General features: G+C 45.8%; 1 protein-coding gene across 1 annotated transcript in view; it reads left to right on the forward strand.

The window, feature by feature from the left end:
- Positions 1-1,306: 1,306 nt before the first annotated feature.
- The window catches only part of PROSER2 (proline and serine rich 2), a 47,243-nt gene continuing 27,661 nt past the window's right edge, over positions 1,307-20,888 (forward strand). Inside the window, 1 exon segment of the mRNA XM_010366576.2 lies at positions 1,307-1,482. The gene's annotated coding sequence lies outside the window, so the exon portion shown is untranslated.

The following is a 20,888-nucleotide window of genomic DNA, read 5'->3' on the forward strand; positions in this document are numbered from 1 at the left end:
AGGACTGTCAGAGTTGATTGTCTCCTGGATTTTGTTCAGAAAGATAGGATAATAATATTGACCCAATTAAGTAGCATGTTGGGTAGATTAAAGTGCTTTGTAAACATTAATTAAAGATGCAGGGAGTTAGGTGAGGCCAATGTGTTATTAGAGGAAAAGTTTTCTTCCCTTTAATCAGGTATCTCTTTCTGGGGAGGGCAAAGAAATGACCTCAGGACTAAGGCATTGGGGCTCAACCCTGAGTGGGGCCAGTGACTCAGTCATTCTGTGCAACCACTTCCTTCTTAGTTTTCTGTAAAATGGGAGTCAACACAAACATTTTGGGAATCTAGATTGTTTTAACATTTGCCATTTGAGTATATAACAAACCCTACAATTAATACAACCCCATAACCCTTGCTTTCTCCCTGCCTACTGAATTAAACCCAGTAACATTAACTTCCATCAACTTACAAAAGCCTTCCACAACCAGCTATTAACCTTGGGAGATATTTCCACAGTGATAGCCTAAAGAAGAAAATGCAATGAACCATGGGGTCAAAAATTCTCCCATGAGTTTCTTCAGCTGTCTGAACCTCAGCTTTCCTGCTCTGTAAAATGGGGTTAAGAACCAGAAAAACATTTTAAGGATTAGATGAAATAATGTATTTGGTGTATGCACATTAAATGCTGTGTCTGAGGGTACAGATATGCAATAAATTGCATCAGCATTATTAAGTATAAAATAGCCTCTCCAAGCTGATGATAATAAAAAAGAAAAGAAAAAATTAAAGGCCAAGTGCAGTGGCTCAGGCCTGTAATCCCAGCACTTTGGGAGGCTGAAGTGAAAGGATCGCTTGAGCCCAGGAGTTCGAGACCAGCCTGGGCAATATAATGAGACCCCCCCCCCCACCCATCTCTACAAAAAATTTTAAAATTAGCTGGATGTGGTGGCGTGCACCTGTGCTACCAGTTACTTGGGAGGCTGAGTTGGGAGGATCACTTGAGCTTGGGAGGTTGAGGTTGCAGTAAGCCAAGATCGCACAACGTGCACTCCAGCCTGGGCAACATAGCAAGACCCTGTCTCAAGAAAAATTAGGTTAAATTAATGTCCCATCTCTTGCAAGTTTCAAACACACATCCCTATTGCTTTTCTGCGCCTGGGTTGCTCGGCGATGGGGTTGGGGATTTTCACGGTGATGTCCCCCAACTCGAACTTCACACCTTGACCGAGGGCACCCGGGAGGCGGCCGCGGGGTCCCGCAGGGCGGCGGGGCCTGGCCCTTTAAGCGCCGCGGGGGCGCGCAGTGCGTGCCTGAGGATCGCAAGTCCCGGCGGCGCGAGCGCGCGGTGGGCGGTGGAGCGCGCACGGGTGGGCGCGCACGGGGGAGAGCGCGCGGCGGGGCGGCCAGAGACAATCTGCGCCGGACGGGCGGCGGCGTGAGGGCTCCGGGTCGCTGGCGGCGTGGACACCTGAGTCCCGGAGTAGGGCTCTCCCGCGAGGTGAGTGCGGCCCTAGGACTCCGGGCAGGGCTGGAACGACGGGAGGGCGTCCTGGCGGCGGTGGCGGCACTGGGGTCTGGCTGGGACGCCGGCGGCTCGGGCAGAGGGGGCGCCGGACCCTGCCTTGCGCGCTCCTCGCTCCGACTAGGGGAGCCCGGCGCCGCCGCAGAGGCCACCCAGTGCCCGAACCCTGACCCCGGGGCGTCGCTGCCTCCTCGGGGACCTCTGAGTCGGGGCGCGGCGGGAAGCGCGCTGGGTTCCGAGTCTGGGGCTGTCCTGGGGGCGCAGGGGTGGCGGCGGGTTTCCCAGCCTTGGGCGCAGAGCGTCCCCGCTGTCCCCAACGCCTGTCCCCCTGCCCGGGACCCCTATCCCTTGCGCTGTGGGACCCCCATGCGGCCTCGCGGAGAGGGTGCGGGTCCGACACGGCAGGCGGAGCCACCTGTTCCACCCGGGCCCCCAGGTCCTGGAATCACGCGGGAATGTGCAGGGTCTGCCCAACCCAGCCGGCGGGAGGGACTAAAATAGAGGAGAAAATGTGACCCGTGTGATGAAATTGAACAAAAGGCAGTAAAATAAACTCCAGTATTTCTCCAAGGCTTTGAAAGTTTCCCAGTATTGTTTTATGGAGTCTAAATTTAAGCATCTAGTTGTTTGGTGTATTTTTTTTTTCCTTAACCGCAGGAACTAACCTCAGAAAACTTTTAACTCTTTACCAGAACCTAGTGCGTGCAGAGCAGAAAAGTTAAAAGTGATTGAAGGAAAATGACTGTGTGTGTCTTTTTCCACCCTAAACAGAGTAAAACGTTCAGATCTGTGGGAAGAAGGTTCTTTCTGGCTCCAGTTTTAACGGAGAACATTTTTAAAAATCTGTATTTCTGAAAGGTATCAAAAGACCAAACCAGGCATATGTGGAAACTTGAGGGAAATACTCATAGGAGAAAACTTTATTAAAAATACTTTTCTACGTTATTTTTTTAAAACACTACATAAAAGTGTCCCAGCATGCACTAAAAAGTTTGCCCTCCAAGTTCTGGGTCTGAATTTTACTGGTTGTTTTTCTAGGTGGAGGAGGTATTTTCGTTCATGAAGCCAATGTGGAAATACAAACAAATGCCCTATTGACTTGGGATTGGGTGGGAAGGATGGAAGTTGTCTAAAATCTTTCTTGCCAAAGTTGACAGCGTATGTATGGAATCTTGTGTGTTTTCTTGTCCAGACTAGTAATAGCCATTTTAATGCGATTGGATTATATCCCTTGGTAACAGCACTTCAGATGAGCTTTCTTTGAAAATTTTAGATGCTGATGATTTAAAAGTAACACATTTTCTGCATTACTAGAAATCAGAAATCCAAAATTAGAGTGATAGTGGAGCGAAAGCTGGAAAGAGGAGCGATGCTTTTAGGAAAGTTTGAGCGTGTTTCAATCTGTGGTTGCCGGGGGAGGGGGTGTCACGGGGGGATTTGCTCGTTAATTCATTCAGGAATATTTGTAGACTGACCACTTACAGCGCGCAGAGCCATGACTGGTCATCCAGCATACAGTCATTTCTAGATAACAGCCACATGGCCCAAACTGATTAAAACCAGATCAAGCAAGCCTTCATCAGCAGCTGAAGAGATACCTGGCCTTGGTTCCAAAGTTCTCAGACACCCGAGGCGCCCAGAGTTGGCACTGTGTGTTGATTTGAAAGATCATCTCAGATAACTCCAGGAGTGGAGCCTGGAAACCTGAAGGGGGAGAGAGGAAGGGCCTGGGTAGAGCAGAGCTGAGAACAGGGGAGCCTCTAGAACTAGAAGTTCAAGTGCATCTTATCTGCAGTGTTGTGGGACGGCTGCCAGTGGCACAGAGGCCATTTGGGAGGTGCCAGGGGAACCCTAGGAGCATCCCGGAACTCGAGCTCTTTCCTTTGACGGTGAAGGCCATCGCTGCGTTTCACCTTCCTTTGCACTTGGTGGCTTCCTAGCTCCCTGTGTGCTCTGAGAAGAGGGCCTTGCAACTCCGCCCCTGATAGACTGCAGCCATCCCTGCTCCACTCTTAGGGGTCTCCTGGCCACCATAGGAAAGCCTGTGTTCACGGAGGCGCTGCCCTCTGCACAGGTTATGTCCAGCCAGTGGCAACAACAGCCTCTGTCTGCGGAACCCACAGTGAAGCCGCCCCTGTCCATAATGCCCTTGTCCCCTTTCTAGACTGGCAGCATTCATCTTGCAAACCAAGAGTATTTTAAGAAAGTTGGTGCTGGGTTTCTAATTTGTGCATTCAGGATGGGCAGGAAAGGACCATATGGGGAGAGCATTCTGCCTTGTGGGACGGGGATGGGAGAGCCCTTCGTGAACGTGTGTCTTCGGACTGGCTATTGCCAGAAACTCTAGCACTGTGAAGACTTGATGCTGTTTATCTTTTTTATTATAGTCAAATACATAGAACATAAAATTTACCACTTTAAAGTGCACAAATCAGTGGCATTAAGTACATTCCATTCCCAATGTTAGGCAATCATCACCACTGTCGAGTTCCAGAACTTTTTCATCCCTCCAAAAGGAAACCCATTAAGCAGACGATTCCCGTTCCCCTCTCCCAAGCCCTGGCAACCACTGATCTCCTTCTGTCTTGGTAGACTTGCGCCTTCTGGATGTTTATACACGTGGAATCTTAAAATCTGTGGCCTCTTGTGTCTGGTGTCTTTGACTTAGCACAATGTTTTCAAGGTCTGTCCATGTCGCGGCGTGCATCGTTGCTTCCCTCCTTTTGATGGCTGAATAATGTTCCATTGTGTGGACAGATCGCATTCTATTCGCCCATTCATCAGATGAATGACTTTGGGTTCTTTCCACCTTTTGGCTATTGTGAATAGTACTGCTATGAACCGTTGTGTACAAGTTTTTGTTTGAACACCTGTTGTCATTCTTTTGGGTCTGTATCTGAAAGTAGAATTCCCCGGGTCATATGGTAATTCTGTGATTAACTTGCTGAGGAGCTTCCAACTGTCTTCGATAGCAGCTGTGCCATTTTGTGTTCCCACTAGCAATGTGTGAAGGTTCCAGTTTGTCGACATCCTTGTCAACCACTTGTTATTTCTCCCCACCTTTTTATTTATTTATTTATTTATTTTTATTTTTATTTATTTATTTTTTTTGAGACGGAGTCTCACTCTGTCACCCAGGCTGGAGTGCAGTGGTGCGATCTCGGCTCACTGCAAGCTCCACCTCCCAGGTTCACGCCATTCTCCCGCTTCAGCCTCCCCCATAGCTGGGACCACAGACACTCGCCACCACGCCCAGCTAATATTTTGTATTTTTAGTTAGAGACAGGGTTTCACCGTGTTAGCCAGGATGGTCTGGATCTCCTGACCTCGTGATCCACCTGCCTCGGCCTCCCAAAGTGCTGGGATTATAGGCATGAGCCACCACACCTGGCCTTTTTTTTTTTTTTTTTTTTTTTTTTTTTTGTCTGAGACAGGATTTCACTCTCTTGCCCAGGCTGGAGTGCAATGGCATGATCTCAGCTCACTGCAGCCTCCACCTTCCAAGCTCAAGTGATCCTCCCACCTCAGCCTCCAAGGTAGGTAGGACTACAGGCATGTGCCACCACGTCCAGCTGTGTTTTTGTGTTTTTTGTAGAGACTGGGTTTTGCCATGTTACCCAGGCTAGTCTCAAACTCCTGGGCTCAAGCGATCTGCCCACATCTGCCTTCCAAAGTGCTGGTATTACAGGCATGAGTGACCACACTTGACCTTCCTTTACAAAAAAAAAAAAGAAAAGAAAAAAATCCCGGTCCTCCTAGTGGGTATGAAGTAGTATCTCGCGGTGGTTTTGGTGCATTTCCCGAACGACTTCAATTCTGGACATCTCTTCAGATGCTTATTGGCCACATCTTTAGAGAAATGTCTGGCGAGAACTTGATTCTCTTTTTGTGTTATTTTTGTATTGTGAAATTTTGCATGTGCCGTAAGTGCGGTTATGTGTATAGGGCTTGGTTTGTATATTTAGGTTCCTTCCCAATGCTTCATTCTGTTGTGGGGTTTTTCCTGCTTTTGCTTTGTCTTTCAGCTGCTTCTCCTTCTCCTGGGAAGCCAGTTGTCTGACTTGGGCCTTGACATTTTTAATCTTCTGACTGTGGTAGTTCTTGCCCCCAAGCCTGGGGTATTGATCAGTTTGTCTGGCAGTACAGTATTTCTGGATTGATCCTGTACAATGTGCCAAGCTGTTGGGCTGGTCATTGTACATACACACATGGAAGTCCTCCTTTTTTTTTTTTTTTTTTTTGAGACATGGTCTCACTCTGTCACCCAGACTGGAGTGCAGTGGCACAATCACAGCTCACTGCAGCCTCAACCTCCCAGGCTCAGATGATCCTCCCACCTCAGCCTCCAGAGTAGCTGGGACTACAGGTGCATGCCACCATGCCTGGCTAATTTTTGTATTTTTGATAGAGATAGGTCTTGCTGTGTTGCACAGGATGGTCTTGAACTCCTGGGTTCAAGCAGTCCCCCAACCTTAGCCCCCTAAAATGCTGGGATTACAGGCATGAGCCACCTTCTCTTTTTGATATATGTCTTTTTGTGATGTACACAGATTACATTTTATTTTTTAAAATTAGGTTAATGGGCATATAGGGGGAAAGAACGGTACTACACTGGAATTTAGGGGGATCTGCATCAGGTTTCAGCCCCCGATAGCTGTGTGGCCTCAAGGTTCACCCTTCTCCCTTCTGGAACTCGGTCTCCTGGTCTGTAAAATGTGGGGTAAGACTGAATGACTTCTCAGGCCCTTCTCAGACCTTGAAACTGGAGATTCACCATAGCTTTCCTTTACAAACCTGATTCTGAGCGTATTTCAAACCATTTAGTTTGCACATATTACTTAAAGGAACTCTCTGTGTGAAAAAATATATATATATGTCTATACTCTTTTGTACTAGACTATAAACAGTTGAGTTGGGTCTAATGCTGCCTCTAAAAATGGTGCATTTGGCATTTTCTATAAATATTCAGAGCATTTTGGCCAGGCACGGTGGCTCACACCTGTAATCCCAGCACTTTGGGAGGCCAAGGCGAGTGGATCACCTGAGGTCAGGAGTTCTAGACCACCCTGGTCAACATGGTGAAACCCCATCTCTACTAAAAATACAAAAAATTAGCTGGGCACAGTGGTGCGTGCCTGTAATTCCAGCTACCTGGGAGGCTGAAGCAGGTGAATCACTTGAACTCGGGAGGCGGAGGTTGCAGTGAGCTGAGAGTGCACCACTGCACTCCAGCCTGGACAACACAGCGAGACCCTGTCTCCAAAATAAACAAACAAACATGCAGAGAATGTTAAGAGTTGTAGTGAAGATTTGAGTTCCTAACACGCTGGGAATACAGTGGTGACTAAGGCAGCGTGGACCCTGCTCCCATGAAGCTTTGCTTGGGTAAAGGAGACATTCACTGTCCAATGTGAATTGATAACAGAGACCCACAGGTGTTTTGGGAGCAGAGCAGAGAGAGTCTTTCTGTCAGGGGTGTCGGAACCACCAGCTGGAGAACGTAGCATTTGAGCTGGGCCGACAAGGGCAGCATAGGGGAAAATTTAGGCCAACACGGTAGAATTGAGGAGTCAGTTATTACGCTAAAAGGGATTAGCCTTCCAGCTGGGGGCATGGGCCAGCGAAGGTTGCTGAGTAGGTTGCAGTGGTAGATCTTGTTTCTCGGCTCTCCCGTAGAGGAGACATTTACACATGGAGGGATTAACTTGAAGTTGAACAGGATATTAGGGACTGAGGCAGGCAGCATAGAAATAGGAAGATATAAGATGATGTGAACAAGGGGAAGACACCAGGGATGTCAATTGTCGAATTGAATTTTAGGTGCAAAAAAAAAGTTTTTTAAAAGTATTACATACCCAGGCATGCTAGATCATGCCTGTAATCCCAACACTTTGGGAGGCCAAGGTGGGAGGATTGCTTGAACCCAGGAGTTTGAGACCAGCCTGGGCAACATAGGGAGACCCCCATCTACAAAAAATGTAAGAATTAGCCAGGTGTGGTAGTATGTACCTGTAGACCCAGCTATGCAGGAGGCTGAGGCAGGAGAATTGCTTGAGCCCAGGAGGTTGAGGCTGCAGTGAGCCGAGATAGTGCCGCTGCACTCTAGCCTAGAAGACAGACCGAGACTCTGTCTCAAAAATAAATAAATAAATAAAGTATTGTGCTAGAGTAGAAAACTAGAACCAGCTCTGTCAGACTTGCCAAACTGACTTAGAGGTGCTGTACCTCAGTTTCTTCATATGCCACAAATTGCCCTCCATCTACACTAGGTAACCAATGAATTTGTTGCATGAGCTCCTGCTAATGCCAGCAATATTACTTTAAGAATGAGGTGGCACCAAAATGTACATGAGGTGAGTCTGCTCTGTTAATTTTCTTTATTTTTCTTGACTCCTGATTTTTTTTTTTTAACCGAGTCTCGCTCTGTCACCCGGCTGGAGTGCAGTGGCGTGATCTTGGCGCACCGCAGCCTTCACCTCCTGGGCTCAAGCAGTTCTCCCACTTCAGCCTCTGGAGTATCTGGGACTACAGGCATGTGCCTCCATGCCTGGCTAATTTTTGCATTTAGTAGAGACAGGGTTTTGCCATGTTGGCCTCGAACTCCTGAGCTCAAGCAATCCCCTTACCTCAGCCTCCCAAAGTGCTGGGATTACAGATGTGAGCCACTGTGCCAGCCGCAATAGGCAGTTTTTCAGCCCTCCTATCCCCTCTCCATGGACCTTCCCACCTTTTGGAGTCTCCCGTGTCCATTATTTCACTCTGTGCATTTATGTTCCCACTTGTGAGACCCATCATTTAGTTCCCACTTGTGAGAACATGCAGCATTTGACTTTCAGAGTTAGACTTTCACTTAGGATAATGCCTTCAGTTCCATCCACGTTGCTGCAAAAGACATGATTGCATTCATTTTTATGGCTGAGTAGTCATCCGCGGTGTTTATATATCACGTTTTCTTTATCCTGTCATCTCTCGATGGACCGCTAGATTGATTCCGTGATGGTTACTGTGAACAGCGCCGCGGTGAAGGTGCAAGTGCGAACAGCATCACGGTGAAGATGCAAGTGCAAACGGCGCCACGGTAGAGGTGCAAGTGCGAGCAGCGCCACGGTAGAGGTGCAAGTAAATGATTACTTTTGAAGTAATCATTTCTCTCCCTGTAGGTAGATAACCAGCAGTGAGATTGCTGGGTCCAGTGGTAGTTCTAGGTTTAGAAATCTCCATTTGTTTTCCATAGCTGACTCTACTATTTAGTCCCTGAGACATCTCCATCTGTCTTCCATAGCAGACGCTACCCTTGAGCTACTTAAAGGCATCCTGAATTCTCTGAGAGAGGTTCATAGGCATTCCTTGGACTTCTGAAAATAGTAACATGGAAACTGTTAGTTGGAGTCTTCTAGGTTTTTCAACAAACATTTGGTGGTCCCCATTGCTTAAAAATGTGCTAAAAACCCCTTGTTTCTCCCCGCCCTGTTAAAACTGGGAAATGCCTTTGTGCCCACAGACTAGGATTGACTTGAGGAATTTGCGAGCAGGTTCCCCGGAGGTGTAGGAAGAGCGGGAGGAGAAGCAGCCTCTAGCTCCTTCGCAGGGAGGAGGTTGTTACTCGCCTTACCTTACTAACATCATCCATCATCCGGCTCGCAAAGGGACTTTGGAAGATGAGGTTAAAAGTTTCATGCGTTGGATTCCCAGCAGGAGGTCTTGTGTGAGCTTGTTCCACCCTGTTGTAGATTTAAATCTGTTCAACTTGAGATAAGATATGTAAATCAGACCCCGGCTGCCAGTCTAACCAGGTGTTATAAATACCAGTGCTAAATGAACATGCTCTAAGCCAGTTTTCTTTTCACTGGGAGCATGGATGAAAAATTCAGCCAAGAATTTTGAGCTTCTTGGGGTGGGGGTGTTGGGAGGGCACTATAGAACCCTGTAAAACAATAAGGTGTAACAATTCCTTCCTAGCAAGAAGTACTACATTTATCTCATTAGTGAAGCACATGTTGGGTGCTCGGTAATATTTGCTAAGCAAATAAAGACAAAGCACACAAGCTTGTGTCACAAAAGAAGAATCACTTCAACTGGAATTTTCTTCTATCCATAAATAATTTGCTCAGGAATCCAGAAACGTAATAGACACGCCAACTGTCCGTTTTTCAAAAATGAACTGAGTAAAAATGTGCAGTGTCTGTCTTCACAAACATTTTTTTCAGTTTTCATTATTTTCCAAAACCTTGGAGATGGATACCAGTTTGCAAACATTGCGTCAGCTAGAACTGTTCCCCCAGCTAGACTTTGCTCTGGTTGACCTCCCCTCGCCTGCGTTCTGGGTCATTCCTTTTTGTTACTAGGACCCAATCAGACATCTGGTCAAGATTGTGTTCAGGTGAGATTTCACTTGAGGAGCATCTGGTTTTGGTATCTTCTTCAGCGATGGTGAACTGGCAGTAGGAAACGTTTTCCCTCAGGGCCTGTTAACCCAGCCTCTCTAGGTAAGGCGACCTGGTGAACTTGTTTGCTTTAAGTGTGGGCGAATCAATTACTTCCATGTGATGTGTGGCTGGGAGTAAATCACTGCTCCTATTAACACAGCTGAAACTATTCACAACAGAGACAGTTTGAAATCAACCTTGTTTCTGTTGTTCAGAAAGAGTTGTTCAGAAATAACTTTAAAAAAAAAAAAAAGAAAAACTAAGTGAAAGCATGATTAATCTTCCAGGAAGTAGAATTACTAGGCTTTTTAAATCTGTGTTTCAGGTTCTAAGTTCTTACGTAAGGCATTTCAGAAGTAAGGGAAATCCCAGTTCGGAGGAAAAGCAGAGTCATATGAAAAGGGTGCTAAACCGTGACCGCATCAACGTTTTCAAACTCCAAAACAAAACTGCCTACACTCCCAGGAGCCAGCTTCCACCTGGATCTTTCTTTGATCTTCAGTGCTGGGATACAGTCCTAGTTTACTTAGGGAGAAGTTTTGGAAGCATTCTTTTCTTTCCAAGGTTTTTTTTCTTGAAATTGAGAAGTAGCGCAGACTAAAGAGTAGTTGCTTCTTCATGTGCTTCGTATTTATTTTACTGCAGCCTCTGTATTTCTGTGGAGGCCCATTTTTAAGATTAATTTTGGTCATGGATTACACTCGTAGATGCATACACATTCATATTGACATGGATTACCTGTTAATATTGGGAGGTGTTACTGGGTTAGCGTGTGTAATGTGTATTGATGTCAGCTTTTGAATACATCGTTATTTATGAAGCTGGGTTGAGCATCCTTTCTACTGCTGTGTTTAAAGTCACTCCCCTCATCTGCCCCATTTCCCGATGTAAATGTACAGATTGGATGAGATTAATTTATCTTAAATTGGAAGGATTTGATCTATAAATATGGTGGAGGGGGAAGGATGATAACCACACTGATGTTAATATGTTTGAAACTACTCAAGTATTTAAGCTTTTCTTTTAGGTCCAAGGTCTGTTTTTAGGGTACTCTATCTTTTTTTTTTTTTTTTTTATAAGATGGTTTTAGAGTTTTGTTTTGTTTTTGAGACAGGGTGTCACTCTGTCACCCAGGCTGGAGTGCAGTGGCTGGGTCTTTGCTTAGGGCATCCTCTACCTCCCGGGTTCAAGTGATTCTCCTGCCTCAGCCTCCTGAGTAGCTGGGATTACAGGCACACGCCACCATACCCGGCTAATTTTTGTATTTTTTCGTAGAGACAGGTTTCACCATGTTGGCCAGGCTGGTCTCAAACTCCTGACCTCAGGTGATCCGCCCACCTCAGCCTCCCAAAGTGCCTGGCTGGTTTTAGAGTTTTTAAATACGAGTTTTGGTTAAGTAATAAATAGTGAATAAGTCTGTATTTTGTGTGACAAGTATTATACAAAATGTTGTGGCTTTCTTTTTTTTTTAAGTCTTTGCTGGGTACAGTGGCTCACACCTGTAGTCCCAACTCAGGAGGCTGAGGCAGGAGGATTGTTTGAGTCCAGGTGGTCCAGGCCAGCCTGGGTAACATAGTGAGACCCCCATCTCCAAAAAAAATTTTTTTAATGAAAAAAGCTGGCCGGGCGCGGTGGCTCAAGCCTGTAATCCCAGCACTTTGGGAGGCCGAGACGGGCGGATCACGAGGTCAGGAGATCGAGACCATCCTGGCTAATATGGTGAAACCCTGTCTCTACTTAAAAATACAAAAAAAACTAGCTGGGCGACGAGGTGGGTGCCTGTAGTCCCAGCTACTCGGGAGGCTGAGGCAGGAGAATGGCGTACAAAACCCGGGAGGCGGAGCTTGCAGTGAGCTGAGATCCGGCCACTGCACTCCAGCCTGGGTGGCAGAGCAAGACTCCGTCTCAAAAAAAAAAAAAAAAGAAAAAAAAAAAAAAAGAAAAAAGCTTTGCTGGCTGGGTGCGGTGGCTCATGCCTGTAATCCTAGCACTTTGGGAGGCCAAGATCAGGAATTTGAGACTAGCCTGGCCAACGTGGTGAAACCCCATCGCTATTCAAAATACAAAAATTAGCCAGGTGTGGTGGCTGGCGTCTATAATCCCAGTTACTCTGGAGGGTGAGGCAGGAGAATCGCTTGAACCCGGGAGGCGGAGGTTGTAGTGAGCCGAGATCATGCCATTGCACTCCAGCCTGGGTGACAAGAGTGAGACTCCATCTCAAAAAAAAAAAAAAATGCTTTGCCTACAAGGAGTGTATCATCTAATGGAGGAAAATAAGAATTATATACAGAAATCTTACGGGATCAATTGTACCCAAATGGGAAAAATGGCGCACAGAGTGAACCAGCAGCGGGAATCAACAGCAGGCACGGGAGTCCAGCGGGGAGGCCAGTGATGAGGGAGTCACGAAGGCTTGACTGGGTTCGGTAGCACTTTTGAGCTAAGCTTTTGAAGCCTGGGAGGAGGGCAGCAGGGAGGCAGTGGGAAGGGGTTCCCAAGTGAGTAGCATTTTGTTTTTTTTTTTTGAGACAGAGTCTCGCTCTGTCTCCCAGGCTGGAGTGCGGTGGTGCGATCTCAGCTCACTGCAACCTCTGCTTCTCGGGTTCAAGCGATTCTCCTGCCTCAGGCTCCCAAGTAGCTGGGACTACAGGCACCCGCCACCATGCCCAGCTAATTTTTGTATTTTTAGTAGAGACGGGATTTCACCATGTTAGCCAGAATGATTTAGATCTCTTGACCTCATGACCCACCCATCTCGGGTCCCAAAGTGCTGGAATTATAGGCGTGAGCCACCACGCCCGGCCATGAATAGCACTTTCGTAGGAGACCTGGTTCAAATTGTGGAAAGGAATGTGGAGGAGACAAGGCTAGGCCAGATTCTAGAGAGATACTTTTTAAAGCCTCACCTTCTTACAGATCGGCTCCTTGGCGGTACAGATGAGGAGAATGAAAACTCGGTCAGCTGGCAGGGCGCGGTGGCTCACGTCTGTAATCTCAGCACTTTGGGAGGCTGATGAGGCTGGTGGATCACCTGAGGCTGAGACCAGCCTGGCCAACCTGGTGAAACCCCATCTCTACTAAAAATACCAAACTTAGCTGGGCATGGTGGCGGGTGCCTGTAATCCCAGCTACTCAGGAAGCTGAGGCAGGAGAATCACTTGAACCCGGGTGGTGGAGGTTGCAGTGACCCGAGATCGCACCATTGCACTCCAGTCTAGGTGACAGAGCAAGATTTCTTCTCAAAAAAATATATAAATAACACTCGGCCACCTTGCCTAGCCTGTGGTATCAAGGGTAAACTGGGATTTTAGAAATGTTAGTTATCGAGGCTGGATGCCGTGGCTTACTCCTATAATCAATCCCAGCACTTTGTGAGGCCGAGGTGGGAGGATCACCTGAGGTCAGGAGTTCGAGACCAGCCTGGCCAACATGGTGAAACCCTGTCTCTACTAAAAACACAAAAATTAGCCAGGCATGGTGGTGGCCGCCTATAGTCTCAGCTACTTGGGAGGCTGAGGCAGGAGAATCGTTTGAACCCGGGAGGCAGAAGTTGCAGTGAGCTAAGATGGTGCCAGTGCACTCCAGCCTGGGCAACAGAGTGAGAATCTGTCTTAAAAAAAAAAAAGAAAGAAAGAAAAGAAAAGAAATGTTAGTTATTAAAATATCTGGCAGTTTACAGGTGAGTGTGATATGAGTGTTGGTTTCTTTTGACCTTGGAGGAAGAAAACGCTGTAGGAGCCCCTTTTCCTCTTACCTCTGCCTGAGGTCGGCTCTGTGCACTCGTGTTTGAATGTGCAGCTTTGGTGCGGCAGGGACAGGGATGACATGGACATTGGGCTTGGTGTGTGAACGTAGAGGAGGAACCAGGCCTGTGCTCAGAGCTCTCTGGTGTGTCACGATAACTGGGGTAAAATCCTATTTTTACGAAAGTAGTCTATACATTATTTTCAGAGTGAAAAGGAAATGGTTACTTTAGTCTAAGAGTTTGTTTTTTAAAGCCCTACTTAAGTTGAATAATAGAAAATAGAATGTATGGACTCAGTTTCCTTTAATTTATGAATTGATTTTAAAAAACCATAGAAGAGTCTTGACATCATTCATTGCTTCCTCTTCTAGTACGTTTCTTATTATAAAACTCATTTTTGTTAATACACAATTACATAAAAATAGGAAGTAACACAGAACCAGATAGAAACGATGAAAAAGCAGGACTCTCTTCTTCGTTTGAGTAAAATCAAAGCAAAGTGCCTATCACATAAAAGACACTGATGCCTGTTCACATGGATGAGTGTTGTCAAGAGCCACTAGCATTAGGGCCAACAATGGCTGTTTTGTGTTTACGATCTTTATTTTCACCCACCACTTACCCGTATGAAGAAGCCCACTCATGGTGATGAGCGGGGTGATCCAGAAAGACTTCCCACTGTGACACGCTCTCATTCATGGTGCTCTTGAAGGTCAAGGAAAACACAGCTTTTTGAAAAGGGCTTCGCTGTTAAGTCACCATATAGGGATTTTTTAGGGATGTGGCTTTATTTATTTATTTATTTAGAGATGGAGTCTCGCTCTGTTGCCCAGGCTGCAGTGCAGTAGCACGATCTTGGCTCACTGCAACCTCTGCCTTCCGGGTTCAAGCGATTCTCCTGCCTCAGTCTCCCGAGTAGTTGGGATTATAGGCGTCCACCACTATGCCCGGCTAATTTTTTTTTGTTTATTTTTTTGAGACAGAGTCTCACTCTGTTGGCCAGGCTGGTGTACAGTGGTGTGATCTCCGCTCACTGCAGCCTCCACCTTCCAGGTTCAAGTGATTCTCCCATCTCAGCTTCCCCAGTAGTTGGGATTACAGGCTCATACCACCATGTCTGGCTAATTTTTGTATTTTTGGTAGAGACGGGGTTTCACCATGTTAGCCAGGCTGGTCTCGAACTCCTGGCCTCAGGTGATCCTTCCACCTCGGCCTCCCAAAGTGCTGGGATTATAGGCGTGAGCCACCGCGCCTGGCCAGGATATAGCTTTAAAGACAATTTCTTGCCTAAGATATGTTTATTCTCTATTTTGGAACAAATCTTTACATAACTCATGGTGTGCACGCCAGCCCCTTCCTAGTGTGTAGATGTGCACTTCAACCCTGCTGTAGTGTGTAAGTGTGCCCACTGACCTCTGCCCTACTGCATATCCTGACACAGGAAGGGGGACGTCTTTTAGAAGCTCATTTCTACCTCTTTCCCAGCTCACCTGTGCTTGTCTTGACTGTATCTTAAAAGTGCTGGTTAATGGTGGGTGTCTAGACAAGGTAGGAGAGTCTATAAACCTATACCAAAGTCGTCCTCTCTTACACACGGTTTTGCTTTCCATGGTTTCAGTTATTTGCAGTCAACCGTGGTACAGAAATATTCGATGGAAAATTCCAGAAATAAATCCTTCATAAGTTTTAAATTGTGCACCATTCTGAGTAGTGGGATGAAATGTCGTTCTGATCCATCGCCTCCTGCATGCGAATCCTCCTTTGCCGGGCGTCCTCACCTGCCCGTCACTTACTTAGTAGCCACCTCAGTTCTCAGGTCAGCTCTCTGTGTCACAGTGCTTATGTTCAAGTCACTTTTATTGAGTAATGGCCCTGAAGCAGAAGAGGCATGATGCTGGCTGGCAATTTGTATATGCTGTAAAGAAGCTACCCAGTGCTTCCTTTAACTGAAAAGGGTGAGAGTTCTCAACTTAGAGAAGAAAAAAAAATCAAATGCTGAGGTTGCTAAGACCTACTGTAAGAACACATGATCTTCTATCAGTGGTGCAGAAGGAAAAAGAAATTTATATTAGTTCTGCTGTCACACTTCATACTGTACAAGTTATGGCCACTGTGTGACAAGTGCTTAGTTACCTTTGTAGGTAGAAGACATGAACACAAACAAGCTCCGATTGCTGGCAGATGGGTTGGGATTGGTGCTGTCTGCAGTTTCAAGCATCCACTGTTGCTCTTGGAACATACCCCCTCAGATAAAGGAGAACTGCAGCAATACAGGCGCATGGGGTTGAGTCTTCAGACCCAGCCTGGACCTGTTTTTGTGAAGTGTTTGCAATGGCAATGAGTTGGGACAGTTCTCTTAACATAGACAGTCTCTGTAACATAGACTCGCTAAGCAAGATTGGTTCTACGTGACTTGACTGAGGAGAATGCTTTTTCCATTCGCGTTCAGAACTACCAGAGACAGTAATTACCTTGTGATTTGGTTGAAGCTGTCTGTAGGGAATCCAAGCCTTACACGACACGATTTCCTTCCCCCACATTTACTCGGTGCAAAACCTGATAGTGGAATGTGGGAAACTTCATGTTATTTGTTCCAGCTTATATTCTTCAGTAAAGTGCATCGGGTTAACCTTTCCCTGGTTAGTTTTGAGCTGCACTGTGGTGGTAGAAAAGGTTACTGCCTTTGGGGTTTTTCCTCTTCTGTTGCTACACCCTTGCCGTCTTTGGGCTTCCCTCCTGAATTGCCCTGGGGTTTCTAGGCGGTCATTAAACCATAACTTATCTGCCTGTGTCATCTCCTGACATAGTGGGTCTTTCAAAGGCTCCAAGGTGCCAAAATGACCTGATAAATCATTTCTTTAGCCTCCAGGAAACCTTCCTTTTCTGTGTTGGTGGCAGCCAGACTCAGCGGCCTGAAGGACACACACGGGTGCCTCCGGTGAGTGAGGCGGGCAGGTGTCTGTTTTGGAACAATCAGGTCTTCCCCCCCCCACACTCACCCCCCAACTCACCACTGGCGTGGGAGCCTGGATATGTGTGTGAAACACAGCGCTGGGTTTTAAATGTACATGAATAGAATTGTGCTAAGAATCTAACTCTGACTTTTCCTTGAGTGCTTTGAAGGTCTGTGCATGGCCTCATCCCGCTGATCTAACTGATGTGCAGGATTCCATAGTAAGCATTTACCACGTCTCTACTTATAGAAAGTTCATGGTAGGCGAAGAACCTGGACTGCCACCAACTCTTCTCAACAGCAAGCAACACTGTATACCCATCCCAGCAAGTGTTTCCATTTGTTCCTAGTAGAGAGCTCCCCTGGAGTGAAGGCTGAGCAGTGGGATGTGTGGCTCACAGGACACACTTAGTTTCTCTAAGTACTGCCCAGTTGCCCTACAGAACGGTTGTGTGAATTCACTCCCAGCAGGTTCACAAAGGTTGCCCCATGTTCTTGCTGACACTTGTTATTGTTTGTCTAATTTTTGCCGCTCCAGTAGGTATGAAAAAATGAATTGTAGTTTTCGCTTAAATTTTGCACTTTTTTTGTTCACTAGTGAGGTTGAACATCGGTCTGGTACTTTGTCATCATCTGGTTTTCTCTTTTGTACACTGTCTAATCATATTCCTTGTTCATTTTTTTTTCTGAGTTTCTTATTAATTTAGAAGATTTTCTTACATTCTAGCTATCAGTTCCTTATGCGTATTAGACATAGTACATATCTTCTACCAGCTGGCAGCTTTTCTCTTAATATTGTCTATGGCGTCCTTAATTTTTATGTAGACAGATGCATTGAAATTTTCATCTTATAACTTGTATTTTTTGAGTCCTAATGAATAGAAAGATTAATAGAGCAAAATAGGAAATTCAGAAATAGAACCAAAATCATATAAACATTTAGTACAAATAACATTAGTATTTCAAAATAGTGGTAAGAGATGGATCCTTCAGTACTTGGCACTGGAGCTGTCAGGTAACCTTGGCTTGAGGGCAGGGAACAGGTCTCTGCTCCACACATGACACTGACATAAATCCAAGGCAGATCAGATATTTAAATATGAAAAATGAAACCATAAAAATGCTAGTAGAAATTCGAGAGGTGTGTTCTATATTCTTAGAATAGGAAAGGCCTAAATTTGCAAAAACACGAGCTATAAACAAAAAGATTGATCAATTCAACTACATAAAAATAAATTCTTTAGGTTGTATTACAAATTAAAAAAAAAATACTTGCAATTTATATCAAATGATTTCTGTAGGATAGAAATAAAACTTTCCAGTCTGTTTCATTGCTCTGTCTATCCTAGTACCAGTGCCTTGTGTTTTACGTACTACTATATATTAACTCCTTGACTGGGTGTGGTGGCTCACGCCTGTAATCCCAGCACTTTGAAAGGCCAAGGTGAGCGGATCATGAGGTCAGAAGTTCAAGACCAGCGTGGGCAACATGGCGAAACCCCATCTCTACTAAAAACACAAAAATTAGCTAGGTGTGGTGGGGGGCACCTGTAATCCCAGCTACTTGGGAGGCTGAGGCAGAAGAATCGCTTGAACCTGGGAGGCAGAGGTTGCAGTGAGCTGAGATCATGCCACTGCAGTCCAGCCTGGGCAACAGAGTGAGACTCTGTCTCAAAAAAAAAAAAAAAAAAAGACTTAAAATACAATATGCGGCCGGGCGCGGTGGCTCAAGCCTGTAATCCCAGAACTTTGGGAGGCCGAGACGGGCGGATCACGAGGTCAGGAGATCGAGACCATCCTGGCTAACATGGTGAAACCCCGTCTCTACTAAAAAATACAAAAAACTAGCCGGGCGACGAGGCGGGCGCCTGTAGTCCCAGCTACTCAGGAGGCTGAGGCAGGAGAATGGCGGGAACCCGGGAGGCGGAGCTTGCAGTGAGCTGAGATGGCGCCACCGCACTCCAGCCTGGGCAACACAGCGAGACTCCGCTCTCAAAAAAAAAAAAAAAAATATGCAATAGCAGTGGTGAAAACAGAAATGGTTTTTAATATTTTCCATTAAGTATGGTGTTAGCTGTCATTTATTTTTATTTTCAATTTATTTATTTATTTATTTATTTATTTATTTATTTATTTATTTATTTTGAGACAAGGTCTAGCTCTGCCTTCCAGGCTGGAGTACAGTGGCCACAATTTCAGCTCGCTGCAACCTCTGCCTCCCAGTCTCAAGCGATTCTCCTGCTTCAGCCTCCCAAGTAGCTGGGACTATAGGCGCACTCCTACATGCCTGGCTAATTTTTGTATTTTTAGTAGAGATGGGGTTTCGCCATGTTTGCCAGGCTGGTTTCAAAAGCCTGTCCTCAGGTGATCCTCCTGTCTTGGCCTCCCAAAGTGCTGGGATTATAGGTGTGAGCCACCACACCCATCATCATTTGCTGTCATTTAAAAAAAACTCTATTTAGTTAACAAAAAAAAATTCCTCCTAATTTGTGAAGTTTTAAACACACTTCTGCATAGTTTTAAGTTTCTCAAATGCTTCTTTCATCATCTTTTGAGACGATTGAATGGCTTTTCTCATTTAACCTGTTAATGTCGTACATCACATTGGAAAATTAATGTGATGCCAGCCTTACAATCTTGGGATTAACTCTTCTTTGTCATTATTTGGTTTATAGACCCAGTTTACTAATAATTTTATTTGGGACTTTTTGCGTCTGCATTCTGAAATGACTGGCTTGTCATTTTTTCTTTCTCATATGTTCTTTGGGTTTTGGTGTCAAGGTTTTAGTAGCCTCAAAATTAGATAGCGGGGGCCGGGTGCGGTGGTTCACACCTATAATCCTAGCACTTTGGGAGGCCAAGGCAGCTGGATCACCGTGAGGTCAGGGGTTTGAGACCAGCCTGGCCAACATGGCGAAACCTGTCTCTACTAAAAATACAAAAATTAGCCAGGTGCGGTGGCTCACACCTGTAATCCCAGCTACTTGGGAGGCTGAGGCAGGAGAATCGCTTGAACCTGGGAGGCAGAGGTTACAGTGAGCCAAGATTGTACCACTGCACTCCAGCCTGGGCATCAGAGTGAGACTGTCTTAAAAAAAATATATATATATATATATGATGGTGGGGGTTGTTTCTTCTTTTTCTCTTCTCTGGAAAAGTTTAAGGTTGGAGTTATTTGTTCCTTGAATGTTTGGTAGAACTCTCCAGCAAAACTTTCTGATTGGCTCTTCACTGTTGAAAGACTTTTATCTGCTGATTCATTTTCTTTTTTTTTTTTTTTTTTTTTTTTTTTGAGACGGAGTCTTGCTCTGTCGCCCAGGCTGGAGTGCAGTGGCCGGATCTCAGCTCACTGCAACCTCCGCCTCCGCCTCCCGGGTTCACGCCATTCTCCTGCCTCAGCCTCCCGAGTAGCTGGGACCACAGGCGCCCGCCACCTCGCCCGGCTAATTTTTTGTATTTTTAGTAGAGACGGGGTTTCACCGTGTTAGCCAGGATGGTCTCGATCTCCTGACCTCGTGATCCGCCCGTCTTGGCCTCCCAAAGTGCTGGGATTACAGGCTTGAGCCACCGCGCCCGGCCTTCTCTAGAAATTTTAACATGAATGCTTATACAATTTTAAAGTTGGTCAATATTTTAACTTCCTTCAGAACTCTGATCCCCTCCCTCCCGTGTGTGCTGTCACTGTGGCGTGTTTCAGCTCTGCCTTGTCGTAGAAAACAGGACTGTTTGATACACTCAGTGTTTGTTGACATTTACTCGCCTATTTAGTCCACATCTTTCCTCCCTGAAATAGAGCCTTTTTAAAACTCTGTTTTTATTTATATAGAAATTTATAACATTTTCCCTTGGTCTTTTTTTCCACAAACATTTTTTTAATCTGAGGTACAGGTTTTCAGCAGTTAAAACCTTTAGCAATTTTTCATGAATATATGTTTTTATACATATACCTATATGTGTGTCAATGTGTGTGTTTTTCAGCCTGTCTTGGTTTCAGATGAAACGAACTTCTAGAAATTTGCATTTTCTATACTATTTTGCCATCGTTCTTGAAAGAGTATTTTTATAGGCCAGGTGCGGTGGCTCACGCCTGTAATCCCAGCACGTCGGGAGGCGGAGGTGGGCAGATCACCTGAGGTCAGGAGTTCAAGACCAGCCTGGCTAACATGGTGAAACCCCATCTCTACTAAAGATACAAAAATTAGCTGGGCATGGTAGCACATGCCTGTAGTCCCAGCTACTCGGGAGGCTGAGGCAGGAG

This window comes from Rhinopithecus roxellana, chromosome 11 (assembly GCF_007565055.1).
Source record: "Rhinopithecus roxellana isolate Shanxi Qingling chromosome 11, ASM756505v1, whole genome shotgun sequence".
NCBI lineage: Eukaryota > Metazoa > Chordata > Mammalia > Primates > Cercopithecidae > Rhinopithecus > Rhinopithecus roxellana.